Here is a 16,351-nt window from a genome sequence, read left to right as displayed (position 1 = left end):
TACAACCATCCCTCCCGTGGAAGACTCAGAGGGAAGACCTATTTATGGATTAAATCAGTCATGTAGTACGTGCCCGTTTAAATCAGTATCAGTATGTAGCTAATTCTGTCAATGTCATGCTAGTTATCTATTTATGAATTAAATTAGTTAAAAAATTGCCTATTTACTCAGCAGATTCTACTCCGTCTCATTGTTATATTATGGGACGGAGGAAGTAATCTTTCTTTCTCCCATTGCAACGCACGAGCCATGTCCTAGTATTTATACAAGTGATTGAGTAAGGGACATCCGTCATTTTATGGAAGTACCAGTGTTTTAAAGGGGAAGAGATTATGCGCACATAGTGAAACTGCGACCGGAATAGAAAGAATCAATCAATATAGTTCAGACGAGTCGGCTATGACAAAATTCTTTGTCGACGCGATGTACTGGTTGCAGTAATCTCTAAGGTCCGAGAATTGGAGATCGCTGACATGCTCTAGTGTGCGTAGTGCATCTTCTTTTGAGTGGATGAATCCAGCCAGCAAATTCTTGCACATGGCCTTCATCCTGTCTAGACCGAACCAATGCGCCTCAACCAACATATCTTCAGCTATCATAACCTCATCTTGGGCAGCACCATCACGGGCTAGGTCTTGAATAGGAGGCAGCTCGTCGGTGTAGATGAAATGTAGCACAGCCTTGAAGACCGCAACCATCACGCCGTGAACGGTGAACCGGTATGACGCCGCCATCCTTGATGCCCATCATCATCATTTTACATAGGGTTGGTGATGACCGTGCAGCGATCATGAGGCTGTGCGCGCGGAGCTCGATGTCCTCGACGAGGAACCTTATGTCTGACCTGTTGGAATTATGCCCTAGAGGCAATAATAAATGTATAGTTATTATTATAATTCCTGTATCAAGATAATAGTTTATTATCCATGCTATAATTGTATTGAATGAAGACTCATTTACATGTGTGGATACATAGACAAAACACCGTCCCTAGCATGCCTCTAGTTGGCTAGCCAGTTGATCGATGATAGTCAGTGTCTTCTGATTATGAACAAGGTGTTGTTGCTTGATAACTGGATCACGTCATTAGGAGAATCACGTGATGGACTAGACCCAAACTAATAGACGTAGCATGTTGATCGTGTCATTTTGTTGCTACTGTTTTCTGCGTGTCAAGTATTTATTCCTATGACCATGAGATCATATAACTCACTAACACCGGAGGAATGCTTTGTGTGTATCAAACGTCGCAACGTAACTGGGTGACTATAAAGATGCTCTACAGGTATCTCCGAAGGTGTTAGTTGAGTTAGTATGGATCAAGACTGGGATTTGTCACTCCGTGTGACGGAGAGGTATCTCGGGGCCCACTCGGTAATACAACATCACACACAAGCCTTGCAAGCAATGTAACTTAGTGTAAGTTGCGGGATCTTGTATTACGGAACGAGTAAAGAGACTTGCCGGTAAACGAGGTTGAAATAGGTATCCGGATACTGACGATCGAATCTCGGGCAAGTAACATACCGAAGGACAAAGGGAATGACATACGGGATTATACGAATCCTTGGCACTGAGGTTCAAACGATAAGATCTTCGTAGAATATGTAGGATCCAATATGGGCATCCAGGTCCCGCTATTGGATATTGACCGAGGAGTCTCTCGGGTCATGTCTACATAGTTCTCGAACCCGCAGGGTCTGCACACTTAAGGTTCGACGTTGTTTTATGCGTATTTGAGTTATATGGTTGGTTACCGAATGTTGTTTGGAGTCCCGGATGAGATCACGGACATCACGAGGGTTTCCGGAATAGTCCGGAAACGAAGATTGATATATAGGATGACCTCATTTGATTACCGGAAGGTTTTCGGAGTTACCGGGAATGTACCGGGAATGACGAATGGGTTCCGGGGGTTCACCGGAGGGGGGCAACCCACTCCGGGGAAGCCCATAGGTATTTGGGGGGGTCACACCAGCCCTTGGTGGGCTGGTGGGACAGCCCACCAAATCCTATGCGCCAAGGAAGAAAAATCAAAGGAAGAAAGAAAAAAAAAGGGGAAGTGGGAAAGGGGAAGGACTCCCTCCCACCAAACCAAGTAGGACTCGGTTTGGGGGGGGGGGAGAGTCCTCCCCCCTGGCTCGGCCGACCCCTTGGGGTTCCCTTGGACCCCAAGGCAAGGTCCCCCTCCCTCCTCCTATATATATGGGGCTTTTAGGGCAGATTTGAGACGACTTTCTCACGGCTGCCCGACCACATACCTCCATAGTTTTTCCTCTAGATCGTGTTTCTGCGGAGCTCGGGCGGAGCCCTGCTGAGACAAGATCATCACCAACCTCCGGAGCGCCGTCACGCTGCCGGAGAACTCTTCTACCTCTCCGTCTCTATTGCTGGATCAAGAAGGCCGAGATCATCGTCGAGCTGTACGTGTGCTGAACGCGGAGGTGCCGTCCGTTCGGTACTAGATCGTGGGACTGATCGCGGGATTGTTCGCGGGGCGGATCGAGGGACGTGAGGACGTTCCACTACATCAACCGCGGTCTCTAATCGCTTCTGTTGTATGATCTACAAGGGTACGTAGATCACTCATCCCCTCTCGTAGATGGACATCACCATGATAGGTCTTCGTGCGCGTAGGAAATTTTTTGTTTCCCATGCGATGTTCCCCAACAGTGGTATCAGAGCTAGGTTCATGCGTAGATGTCTTCTCGAGTAGAACACAAAAGGTTTTGTGGGCGGTGATGTGCGTTTTGTTGCCCTCCTTAGTCTTTTCTTGATTCCACGGCATTGTTGGATTGAAGCGGCTTGGACCGACATTACTCGTACGCTTACGAGAGACTGGTTTCATCGTTACGAGTAACCCCTTTGCTCAAAGATGACTGGCAAGTGACGGTTTCTCCAACTTTAGTTGAATCGGATTTGACCGAGGAGGTCCTTGGATGAGGTTAAATAGCAACTCATATATCTCCGTTGTGGTGTTTGCGTAAGTAAGATGCGATCCTACTAGATACCCTTGGTCACCACGTAAAACATGCAACAACAAAATTAGAGGACGTCTAACTTGTTTTTGCAGGGTATGATTGTGATGTGATATGGCCAATGATGTGATGTGATATATTGGATGTATGAGATGATCATGTTGTAATAGAAATATCGACTTGCACGTCGATGGTACGGCAACCGGCAGGAGCCATAGGGTTGTCTTTATACTAACATATGTGCTTGCAGATGCGTTTACTATTTTGCTAGGATGTAGCTTTAGTAGTGATAGCATAAGTAGCACGACAACCCCGATGGCGACACGTTGATGGAGATCATGATGATGGAGATCATGGTGTGGCGCCGGTGACAAGAAGATCGTGCCGGTGCTTTGGTGATGGAGATCAAGAAGCACGTGATAATGGCCATATCATGTCACTTATGAATTGCATGTGATGTTAATCCTTTTATGCACCTTATTTTGCTTAGAACGACGGTAGCATTATGAGGTGATCTCTCACTAAAATTTCAAGACGAAATTGTGTTCTCCCCGACTGTGCACCGTTGCTACAGTTCGTCGTTTCGAGACACCACGTGATGATCGGGTGTGATAGACTCAACGTTCACATACAACGGGTGTAAAACAGTTGCGCACGCGGAACACTCGGGTTAAGCTTGACGAGCCTAGCATGTGCAGACATGGCCTCGGAACACATGAGACCGAAAGGTCGATCATGAATCATATAGTTGATATGATTAGCATAGGGATGCTTACCACTGAAACTACTCTCGACTCACGTGATGATCGGACTTGGGATAGCGTAAGTGGATCATGAACCACTCAAATGACTAGAGAGATGTACTTTTTGAGTGGGAGTTTAGCATATAATTTGATTAAGTAGAACTCTAATTATCTTGAACATAGTCTAAGTCCACTTTGAATATATTTGTGTTGTAGATCATGGCTCACGCAAGTGTCATCCTCAATTTTAATACGTTCCTAGAGAAAGCTAAGTTGAAAGATGATGGAAGCAACTTTGTAGACTGGGCTCGTAATCTTAAGCTAATCTTACAAGCTGGAAAGAAGGATTATGTCCTTAATGCTGCGCTAGGAGATGAACCACCCGCTACGGCTGATCAGGATGTTAAGAACGCTTGGCTATCACGTAAGGAGGACTACTCAATAGTTCAATGTGCAGTCTTGTATGGCTTAGAGCCGGGACTTCAACGTCGCTTTGAGCGTCATGGAGCATTTGAGATGTTCCAGGAGTTGAAGTTTATCTTTCAGAAGAACGCCCGGATCGAGAGGTATGAGACCTTCGATAAATTCTATGCTTGCAAGATGGAGGAAAGCTCGTCTGTCAGTGAACATGTGCTCAAGATGTCTGGGTACTCAAACCGTCTAGCTGAACTAGGGATTGAATTCCCGCAAGAAGCTATCACTGACAGAATTCTCCAATCACTGCCGCCAAGCTATAAAGGCTTTGTGTTGAACTACAACATGCAAGGGATGAACAAGTCTCCCGGCGAGTTGTTTGCGATGCTGAAAGTCGCAGAGTCTGAACTCCGTAAAGAGCATCAAGTGTTGATGGTGAGCAAGACCACTAGTTTCAAGAGAAACGACAAAGGCAAGAAGGGCAATTCGAAGAAGAGCGGCAAGCCTGTTGCCAATCCGCCGAAGAAACCCAAGGCTGGACCTAAGCCTGAAACAGAGTGCTTCTATTGCAAGGGTATGGGTCAGTGGAAGCGCAATTGCCCCAAGTATCTGGCAGATAAGAAGGCGGGCAAAGAAAAATCAGGTATATTTGATATACATGTTATTGATGTGTACTTAACCGGCTCTCGTAGTAGTGCCTGGGTATTCGATACCGGTTCTGTTGCTCACATTTGCAACTCGAAACAGGAACTGCGGAATAGACGGAGGCTGGCGAAAGACGAAGTGACGTTGCGCGTAGGAAACGGTTCCAAGGTTGATGCAATCGCCGTCGGCACCGTGTCACTTCAACTACCATCGGGATTAGTGATGAACTTAAATCATTGTTATTTAGTGCCTGCGTTGAGCATGAACATTATATCTGGATCTTGTTTATTGCGAGACGGTTACTCTTTTAAGTCTGAGAATAATGGTTGTTCCATTTCTATGAGTAACATCTTTTATGGTCATGCACTGAATGTGAGAGGATTTTTCATATTGAATCTTGATAGAGATACGCATATACATAACATTGAGACCAAAAGAGTTAGAGTAAACAATGATAGCACCATATTTTTGTGGCACTGCCGCTTGGGTCATATTGGTGTAAAGCGCATGAAGAAACTCCATGCTGATGGACTTTTGGAGTCACTTGACTTTGATTCACTTGACACGTGCGAACCATGCCTCATGGGCAAGATGACTAAAACTCCGTTCTCTGGAACAATGGAGCGTGCAAGTGACTTGTTGGAAATCATACATACCGATGTGTGTGGTCCAATGAGCGTGGAGGCACGCGGCGGATATCGTTATTTTCTCACCTTCACTGACGATCTAAGTAGATATGGTTATGTCTACTTGATGAAGCACAAGTCTGAAACATTTGAAAAGTTCAAGCAATTTCAGAGTGAAGTGGAAAATCATCGTAACAAGAAGATCAAGTTCCTACGGTCTGATCGTGGGGGTGAGTATCTGAGTTTCGAGTTTGGTACTCACTTAAGACAATGTGGAATTGTTTCGCAGTTAACACCGCCTGGAACACCACAGCGTAATGGTGTGTCCAAACGTCGTAATCGTACTTTATTAGAAATGGTGCGATCTATGATGTCTCTTACTGATTTGCCGTTATCGTTTTGGGGTTATGCATTAGAAACAGCTGCATTCACTTAAAATAGGGCACCATCGAAATCCGTTGAGACGACACCATACAAACTGTGGTGTGGCAAAAGGCCAAAGTTGTCGTTTCTTAAAGTTTGGGGATGTGATGCTTATGTCAAAAAGCTTCAGCCTGAAAAGCTGGAACCCAAAGCGGAAAAATGCGTCTTCATAGGTTACCCAAAAGAGACAGTTGGGTACACCTTCTATCTCAAATCCGAGGGCAAAGTGTTTGTTGCTAAGAACGGAACTTTTCTCGAAAAGGAGTTTCTCTCGAGAGAATTGAGTGGGAGGAAGATAGAACTTGACGAGGTTGTCGAACCTCTCATCCCTCTGGATGGTGGCACAGGGCAAGGGGAAACCTCTGTTATTGCGACGCCGGTTGAGGAGGAAGTTAATGATGATGATCATGAAACTCCAGTTCAAGTTTCTGTTGAACCACGCAGGTCGACGAGATCACGCGTTGCTCCAGAGTGGTACGGTAATCCCGTCTTATCAATCATGTTGTTAGACAACAATGAACCTGCAAATTATGAAGAAGCAATGGTGGGCCCAGATTCCAACAAATGGCTAGAAGCCATGAAATCCGAGATAGGATCCATGTATGAGAACAAAGTGTGGACTTTGGAGATACTGCCTGAGGGCCGCAAGGCTATTCAGAACAAATGGATCTTTAAGAAGAAGACGGACGCTGACGGTAATGTGACCGTTTATAAAGCTCGACTTGTGGCAAAGGGTTTTTCACAAGTTCCAGGAATTGACTACGATGAGACTTTCTCTCCCGTAGCGATGCTTAAGTCCGTCAGAATCATGTTAGCAATAGCTGCATTTTTCGATTATGAAATTTGGCAGATGGATGTCAAAACGGCGTTCCTTAACGGTTTCCTTAAGGAAGAGTTGTATATGATGCAACCCGAAGGTTTTGTCGATCCTAAAAATGCTGACAAAGTGTGTAAGCTCCAGCGATCCATTTATGGACTGGTGCAAGCATCTCGAAGTTGGAACAAACGCTTTGATGAGGTGATCAAAGCATTTGGGTTTATACAAGTGGTTGGAGAATCTTGTATTTACAAGAAAGTGAGTGGGAGCTCTGTGGCGTTTCTAATACTATATGTGGATGACATATTACTGATTGGAAACAACGTAGAGTTTTTGGAGAGCATAAAAGGTTACTTGAATAAAAGTTTCTCTATGAAGGACCTAGGAGAAGCTGCTTACATTCTAGGCATTAAGATCTATAGGGATAGATCAAAACGCCTGATAGGACTTTCACAAAGCACATACCTTGATAAAGTTTTGAAGAGGTTCAAAATGGAACAGTCCAAGAAAGGGTTCTTGCCAGTGTTACAAGGTACGAGATTGAGTAAGACTCAGTGCCCAGCAACTGATGAAGATAGAGAGCATATGCGCTCCGTCCCCTATGCTTCAGCCATAGGTTCTATCATGTATGCGATGTTGTGCACTAGACCGGATGTTAGCCTGGCCATAAGTATGGCAGGTAGGTTCCAGAGTAATCCAGGAGTGGATCACTGGACGGCGGTCAAGAATATCCTGAAGTACCTGAAAAGGACTAAGGAGATGTTTCTCGTGTATGGAGGTGACGAAGAGCTCGCCGTAAAAGGTTACGTCGATGCAAGCTTTGACACAGATCCGGACGACTCTAAGTCGCAAACCGGATACGTATTTATTCTTAATGGGGGTGCAGTAAGCTGGTGCAGTTCCAAGCAAAGCGTCGTAGCAGATTCTACATGTGAAGCGGAGTACATGGCTGCCTCGGAGGCGGCTAAGGAGGGTGTCTGGATGAAGCAGTTCATGACGGATCTTGGAGTGGTGCCAAGTGCACTGGATCCAATAACCTTGTTCTGTGACAACACTGGTGCCATTGCCTTAGCAAAGGAACCAAGGTTTCACAAGAAGACCAGACACATCAAACGACGCTTCAACCTCATCCGCGACTACGTCGAGGAGGAGGACGTAAATATATGCAAGGTGCACACGGATCTGAATGTAGCAGACCCGCTGACTAAACCTCTTCCACGGCCAAAACATGATCGACACCAGAACTGTATGGGTGTTAGATTTATTACAATGTAATTCACATGGTGATGTGAGGGCTAGATTATTGACTCTAGTGCAAGTGGGAGACTGTTGGAATTATGCCCTAGAGGCAATAATAAATGTATAGTTATTATTATAATTCCTGTATCAAGATAATAGTTTATTATCCATGCTATAATTGTATTGAATGAAGACTCATTTACATGTGTGGATACATAGACAAAACACCGTCCCTAGCATGCCTCTAGTTGGCTAGCCAGTTGATCGATGATAGTCAGTGTCTTCTGATTATGAACAAGGTGTTGTTGCTTGATAACTGGATCACGTCATTAGGAGAATCACGTGATGGACTAGACCCAAACTAATAGACGTAGCATGTTGATCGTGTCATTTTGTTGCTACTGTTTTCTGCGTGTCAAGTATTTATTCCTATGACCATGAGATCATATAACTCACTGACACCGGAGGAATGCTTTGTGTGTATCAAACGTCGCAACGTAACTGGGTGACTATAAAGATGCTCTACAGGTATCTCCGAAGGTGTTAGTTGAGTTAGTATGGATCAAGACTGGGATTTGTCACTCCGTGTGACGGAGAGGTATCTCGGGGCCCACTCGGTAATACAACATCACACACAAGCCTTGCAAGCAATGTAACTTAGTGTAAGTTGCGGGATCTTGTATTACGGAACGAGTAAAGAGACTTGCCGGTAAACGAGGTTGAAATAGGTATGCGGATAGTGACGATCGAATCTCGGGCAAGTAACATACCGAAGGACAAAGGGAATGACATACGGGATTATACGAATCCTTGGCACTGAGGTTCAAACGATAAGATCTTCGTAGAATATGTAGGATCCAATATGGGCATCCAGGTCCCGCTATTGGATATTGACCGAGGAGTCTCTCGGGTCATGTCTACATAGTTCTCGAACCCGCAGGGTCTGCACACTTAAGGTTCGACGTTGTTTTATGCGTATTTGAGTTATATGGTTGGTTACCGAATGTTGTTCGGAGTCCCGGATGAGATCACGGACGTCACGAGGGTTTCCGGAATAGTCCGGAAACGAAGATTGATATATAGGATGACCTCATTTGATTACCGGAAGGTTTTCGGAGTTACCGGGAATGTACCGGGAATGACGAATGGGTTCCGGGGGTTCACCGGAGGGGGGCAACCCACTCCGGGGAAGCCCATAGGTATTTGGGGGGGTCACACCAGCCCTTGGTGGGCTGGTGGGACAGCCCACCAAATCCTATGCGCCAAGGAAGAAAAATCAAAGGAAGAAAGAAAAAAAAAAGGGGAAGTGGGAAAGGGGAAGGACTCCCTCCCACCAAACCAAGTAGGACTCGGTTTGGGGGGGGAGAGTCCTCCCCCCTGGCTCGGCCGACCCCTTGGGGTTCCCTTGGACCCCAAGGCAAGGTCCCCCTCCCTCCTCCTATATATATGGGGCTTTTAGGGCAGATTTGAGACGACTTTCTCACGGCTGCCCGACCACATACCTCCATAGTTTTTCCTCTAGATCGTGTTTCTGCGGAGCTCGGGCGGAGCCCTGCTGAGACAAGATCATCACCAACCTCCGGAGCGCCGTCACGCTGCCGGAGAACTCTTCTACCTCTCCGTCTCTCTTGCTGGATCAAGAAGGCCGAGATCATCGTCGAGCTGTACGTGTGCTGAACGCGGAGGTGCCGTCCGTTCGGTACTAGATCGTGGGACTGGTCGCGGGATTGTTCGCGGGGCGGATCGAGGGACGTGAGGACGTTCCACTACATCAACCGCGATCTCTAATCGCTTCTGCTGTACGATCTATAAGGGTACGTAGATCACTCATCCCCTCTCGTAGATGGACATCACCATGATAGGTCTTCGTGCGCGTAGAAAAATTTTTGTTTTCCATGCGACGTTCCCCAACATGACCCGTGCTCAGTCACCAACAACTGCTTCAGGTGCGAGGCGATATCGGACGGTGGCATTATGGCTCCGGTGCTGACGGAGGTGGTGCTATTAGTACTGATGTAGATCTTCTTGTTCTTGGTGATGGCAACATCGCAACGTATGGTAAGGGAGGCATCACGTGCTAGGTGCCATGACTTGGCGGATTCAATGGTGACGAACTTCGCATATCCCCAGTCTGACTTGGTTATAAAGGTTTTCTCTAACCATTTTATCAAATGCCGTGACTGGCCACTATGATCATCCAACTTGAAGCCCAATGTGACGTTGATACCTTCGGTTCCAGGATCAGTCAATAGCTCGGCGTACACGGAGATGTGCCCTTGTGCCTTCTCTGATGATGACGACGGGTATACCTTTATCTTCCAACTGTAACCACCGACCTGGAAAGCTTCCGAACTGATTTCTTTGCCAACTCCATGCCTCCTTTGCACAAAGAGAAAACACGGAATTTTAAACTCGTGTGCGCCCTCGACCACCTCCAATGAGGTAAGCGTGGACGCGTCCGTCTGCAGCCGGCTGCCGGAGGAGGAAGGAGCATTGCAGCACATGTTATGAACCATGTTGACGGCTGCTACTTTCTCGGCGACCTCGAGTAGGAAAGAGCAACAACTCTCCTTCAATTCCTTGTAGTCATCTGTCGCCTTCACGGCGGCATAGACGGCAGGATCTGATGCCATGTACTCGATGCATGAGGCCTCCACCGCCCGGCAGCTATGCCGGCCTTGGACCTCCATCAACGTTGACATGACTGACGCGACACACATGCTCTCGGACAATATGTTCTCACACATGAGCCATAGGCCCTGTTTATTTCATAAGTCCTAGGACTTTTTTAAGTCCCAACTTATAAGTCATAAGTCCCTACCTGTTTGTTTACCGGGACTTATAAGTCCCGAGTCCCTACTTGTTTGTTTACACGGACTTATAAGTCCATGTTGCACCTAATAATACACTTGTTCACATGGATCGTCATCAGCCAACGCGTACGGCACACAGGATAAGCACCGCTGCAACGAGGCTCAGGAGAGAGCCTGTCCGGCGATTGGAGGCACCGCTGCAACGAACCGAGGCAGAACGAACCGAGGCGGGACGGCGACGGGGCGGCGAACCGAGGCAGAACGAACCGAGGCGGGGTGGCGACGGGGCGGCGACCGGAGCGAGAGGCGGGGCGGCGACGGGGCGAGAGGCGGGGCGGCGACAGGGCGAGAGGCGGGGCGGCGACGGGGCGAGAGGCGGGGCGGCGGCGGCGATTGGACCGAGAGGCGGGGCAGCGTGCAGGGAACGAGCCTGGAGCGACGCGGGGTAGGTCCGGCCCGGGATAAGTCCCAATAAGCTCCTCCCTTAGAGTCTTATTTGATAAGTCCCAAATCACCACAATAAGTCCCAATAAGTCCCTTGTGTTTGGTTTAGAGGGTGTTTGTTTTCAGGGACTTATTGGTTTTGGGACTTAAAAAAGTCCCTATAAGTCCCACCTAAACCAAACAGAAGGAACTTATTGGGACTTATAGTAGTCATTTGGGACTTATCAAAAAAGACTCTCAGGGAGGAACTTATTGGGACTTATCGCGGCCCGCACCTAGCCCGCCTCGCTCCGCCTGGCTCTTTCCCCTCGTCGCCCCGCTTCGGTCCAATCGCCGCCGCCCCGCGTCGCTCCAGTCGCCACCGCCCCGCGTCGATCCAATCGCCCGAATCGCCGCCCCCGCGTCGCTCCTTCCAGCCGCCCCCGCCTCGGTCCGTTCCCCGTCGCTGCAGTCCCCACCTCGCTCCGTTCCAGCCGCCCTAGCCTCGCTCCGTTTCAGCCGCCCCAATCGCCGCCCCCGCGTCACTCCTTCCAGTCGCCCCCGCCTCGGTCCGTTGCGCGTCACTGCAGTCCCCGCCTCGGCCCGCGTCCCAGGTCACCGTGCCATGGCTGATGACGATCCCCGCGTCCAAGGTCACCGCACCATGGCTGATGATGAGGAGGAGCAGATGCCTTTTTTCTCCCAGTTCTCCTCACGTCAACAGGCAACCCAAGGCTCATCCGCCGATGGAAATCTCGGGAGGGGAATGGGTTTCTTGGATCTCAACAGCAACGTCGACGACTTCCTGGAGTTGGGCTCGTACCAGCAACTCCTCTTCGACCAGGCGGCCGGTCATGGCCTTCCTCCGGTTGGACCTTGTCGTGGTAGGCCCGTGCTCCAGGGCGGAGGTGGTCGCAGCCGGTCTCTGAACATCGGAGGCCGAACCGTCCCTCACCTGCGTACGTTCGTCGCCCCCGGCGCAGCTGCCGTTGAGGGAGGCGTCATAGGGCGTGGGAGGACCGTGTCCCAGGTCACCGGACGCGGCGTAGGTTGAGCCAATGGGTCCTCATCGGCCGACAGTAGAGGAAAAACTACGGGGAAGCAACGTGTGTCGTCAACTGCTGCGTCTTCAGAAGATGTCGACGAGAATGAAGGCTTTGAAGATGAAGATGACAACAATGCTTTTCGAGAGGTAAATTTTTGAATTGTGTACATAGTTCTGGGTGCAAATTCATCTTCTTTTTGTGCTAGCTAATTGTGTGCATTGTTATTTTTTGTTGGAAATGTCTACTTGTTATTTTTGTTTGAATTGTGTACTTGTTATTTTTGTTTAGAAAAACATTGCCAAGGCTGATTGGACAGACGCGAATATTACTGTATTTTGTAACATCGTCTGTGAGGAAGCTAGGGATGGACACTGTGTGATGGGTTGTGGTCATTGAAACAACAATGATATGAAGAAGTGTTCTTCGCTTATGTAATTTCTGTTATCTCGGTTGTTATGTACTCTCTCTTATTTTGGTTCTTATGAACAAGTGTTAATTCGTTTGTATGAATAATTTTTATTTTGGTTGTCACTATTCTGTAATTCGTTTGTATGAACAAGAGTTATGTGAACAAGTGTATTATTTAGGTGCAACATGGACTTATAAGTAGGGACTCGGGACTTATAAGTCCCTGTAAATAAACAGGTAGGGACTTATGATTTATAAGTTGGGACTTAAAAAAGTCCTAGGACTTATGAAACAAACAGGGTCTTAGGTAGGACTTATAGGGACTTTTTTAAATCCCTAAACCAATAAGTCACTGGAAACAAACACCCTCATAGTCTTTCGATATTGTACCGATCTGCCGCCACAAGTAGGTCAAGCGCCATAGCCACACGACCACCATCAGCGCTCTTTAATTCGAGCTGGTCTGTGTAGATGAAATGTAGCATGCATGGCCCTGAAAGTGGAGGCGCTCATGTCGTGGACCCGCAGGGTGCACTCTGTCGCGTGCCACCGGAACTCTGCGGCAAAGACCGGTGACCGCATGGCAAGCACGAGTTTGTGCGCCTGGATCTCGGTCTGCTCGATGATGAAGGTCACGTCCGGCAACATGCAGCGCCGTCGTGACAACTCCGACTTCGTCGTCTCGGGCTCCCTCTCCCGCTGAATCAGAAGAAGCCTGCCAAGATCTTTAGAGATCGTGGGCGGCGGCACCATGGAGATCTGGCATGCATTTTTGGTTACGTCTGTGTCCACCCAGAGGACGGACACCTTGCAGTAGACGTCGAGATGCGCTAAGCCATGAAGCAGCGTGTCAGGGAGAGGCAGCTCCCAACATCTGCTAGTAGGCATGGCCGATAGGGAGGGCCAAGCGGGGAAAACGTTGATGTCGTCGCTCCGCCCCTCGACGGTCCTCCAGCTGCCCCCCGGGCTTTGGACCCAGAGGGTGGCCATGGCGACGACGTCCGTGGCGGCGTCAGTACGGAGTAGCTCCAGGGAGACGGACACAAGTTGCTGGTCGTGGAAGCAGCAGGAAAGAGACCAGATGTGGCCGCCAGCTTTGAAGTTGGCGGATCTGATGTTCTTCCGTCTGCTGTATCCGCGGATTCGCATCCGGAGGGTGCCACAGTGTAGCGCCGCCCCGTACGTCGACGCCGTCGCCGTCGCCATAGCCATCGATCCCGTGGAAGGCGGCCAGCCTGGTTAATACTTAATAGCTTACTCCATAAACGATCGATGATATATCCCAATTGCCGATCAAGGCTTGGTTTCTGGTGTTGACTTGTTTGTCAGCTCGATCCATTATGTATCTCCTTATATGAAATTCCGAATCAGTCCCAAATTAATAGGTATTCTTATAGGTCTCGATCGACCATCGCTTGTCAGCCAGCGGATCAACCGGCTCGATCGCCGTTCAGTCACCAGAAAGTTTTCTTTTCTCAGTTCAAAAAACAGCTTTTTTTCGGTCGATACCAGTTTTTGTCCCCGTAGGACTGGTTTCAGGTTTTTGTGTCGGAATATTTAAACGGATTTTAATATTTAAAATTATTAACATCAAAAAATATTGGATCTGACTAGGCAGCGGCACCATGGTGTTTCCATGCCGCGGCTGTTATAGGCCTGCGCATCCATGGCAAAAAAGAGTGCATATTGCATGCACGTGCACTCAATAATACTCCCCCTAGTACTAGCTAAGTACTGCCATGCTGTTGGAGATTCTTTCTCTCATCACCGTGCGTGTATGGAATGACATCATCAAGTTTTTCCTAATGTTTGAAATTTAAAAAGTTTTTATCTTCAAAACCGTTAATTCGATTGATGATCTGTTTTCATCATTGACTTTGTCGCAACGTGATTTTCGAAACTAGATCCCATGTTGATATGTTTCGACATTTTTTTTGTCCGTACTTGCCACATTTTTTTTCATTCACTTGTCATATTATCAACCACTTACTTGTCTGACAAAAAGTAGCTTAACTGCCATATTTTTTTATGTTGTTCCTGTACTAAGCTTGTCGGTGCTTATAAATCCAGTTGCCACAATGTTTTGATGTGCTTGTCATTTTTAATTCTGCCTAGATGTCATGTTGTCCCATAAAACTTGTCAGTGGTTATATAATCCTGTTGCCACAAATGTTTTGTCGTGCTTGTCATTTTTATTCTACCTAGTTATCATATTGTCTCACAATGCTTGTCACTTATGTAAAAATTTGTGGCCGTGGTGTTTTGTTGTACTTACGAGTCTTAATTCTACCTAGTTGTCATGTTGTCTCATGAAAAGCTTGTCGATTGTTCTAAAACCTAGTTGTTATGCTGTTTTGTTGTATTTATCAATTTATTTCTACTCAGTTGTTTCATATAAGCTTGTCACTTGTTGCAAAAATTAGCTGTCATATTATTTTGTAGCCCTTGCCATTTAAATTCTACCAGCGACCGGTTATTTTGTAAAGCTAAATTAGGAAGATTTTGTAAAGGCTCCATAGTCCACAGTGAATTTTGTTTTCTTTAGTCTTCATAGTCCATAGTGGAGTGGGAGTGGGTGTGGGATTTTTGTGGAAGTATCGTGATAGCTCGCAGATAATTCAAAGATCACTCACAACTCTTCATGCTACAACAAGTGACGCATTGCATGTCTATCTTTTTTAAAATTTGAACGTTTTCCTTTTCTTCATTGAATCGTTATTTTTAAAATTGTTTTATCTTTTAAATCGTGTGTCCCAATTGAAAGTGCATGTTATGCCCCTAATCGACTTTTGATGTTAATGACAACACTTACATAGGAAACTAATCCTATTTGTTGAGTGTATCTCAGGATGGCAAGTACTTTAGTAGATTGAGAATTATGTGCCAAGGTGGTCTGAGAAGATCGGGATTTATATGTCAAGAAGGCTCGGGATTGAGAAAAGATGATGTAGACTATCCTTTTGAGTTTACTATTATTGAGTATAGGGATCCCGCACTATTAAGAGGGGATCACAGGTTTTGCGATGAATTTGCTCATACCACATCTTCACTTTCTGCTCAATACCACATATTCTCTACTCTGCTCCTATCTCAAAACAGGTCTAATGCCTCGGACTTCCGGCCCCCTCCGGACGTCCGAGGGCCGGTCGAGGGTCGAACAACCGACAAGCTTCGGAAATCCGGAGCTCTGCACCAGAAGAACTTGATCCATATAACTCGGACTTCCGGCTCCCTCCGGACGTCCGAGGGCCGGTCGACCGAGTAGCTTCGGAAATCCGGAGCCCTGCACCAGAAGAACGTGAGCCATGTAACTCGGACTTCCGGCTCCCTCCGGACGTCCGAGGGCCGGACGTCCGTCCCCTTTCGGAAATCCGGAACCTTGCACCAGAAGAAGTTGAGTCGAATAACTCGGACTTCCGGCCTTCTCCGGACGCCCGGTCCCTGTTCAACTCACTGTGTCTCCAGTCATATCTACAGCCCTCGGACGACCGACCCCTGTCGGACGTCCGGTCCCTGTTCAACTCACTGTGTTTCCAGTCATATCTACAACCCTCGGACGACCGACCCCTGTCGGACGTCCGACCCCTTGTGGACGCCCGGACTTCCGTAAACTGCCGGACGTTCGTACCCTGTGTGACTTAAAGTGTCCCCAACGGCTGTTTTACAGTCCCCACTATATATACCCCCTCCCACTTCGTGAGAGGGTGTCCAACACAGCTAGAACACATACAAGAACACCTTTCTTCTCACTCACTCTTGTCTACACCAAATCTTAG

General features: G+C 47.6%; 1 pseudogene; it reads right to left on the bottom strand.

Annotated features, from left to right (window-relative positions):
* Window positions 1-374: 374 nt before the first annotated feature.
* Window positions 375-13,787, bottom strand: LOC123441408 (annotated as a pseudogene).
* Between the last annotated feature and the right edge of the window lie 2,564 nt (window positions 13,788-16,351).

Source organism: Hordeum vulgare, chromosome 3H, assembly GCF_904849725.1.
Source record: "Hordeum vulgare subsp. vulgare chromosome 3H, MorexV3_pseudomolecules_assembly, whole genome shotgun sequence".
Lineage (NCBI taxonomy): Eukaryota > Viridiplantae > Streptophyta > Magnoliopsida > Poales > Poaceae > Hordeum > Hordeum vulgare.
This window is presented reverse-complemented; position numbering and strand designations above follow the sequence as displayed.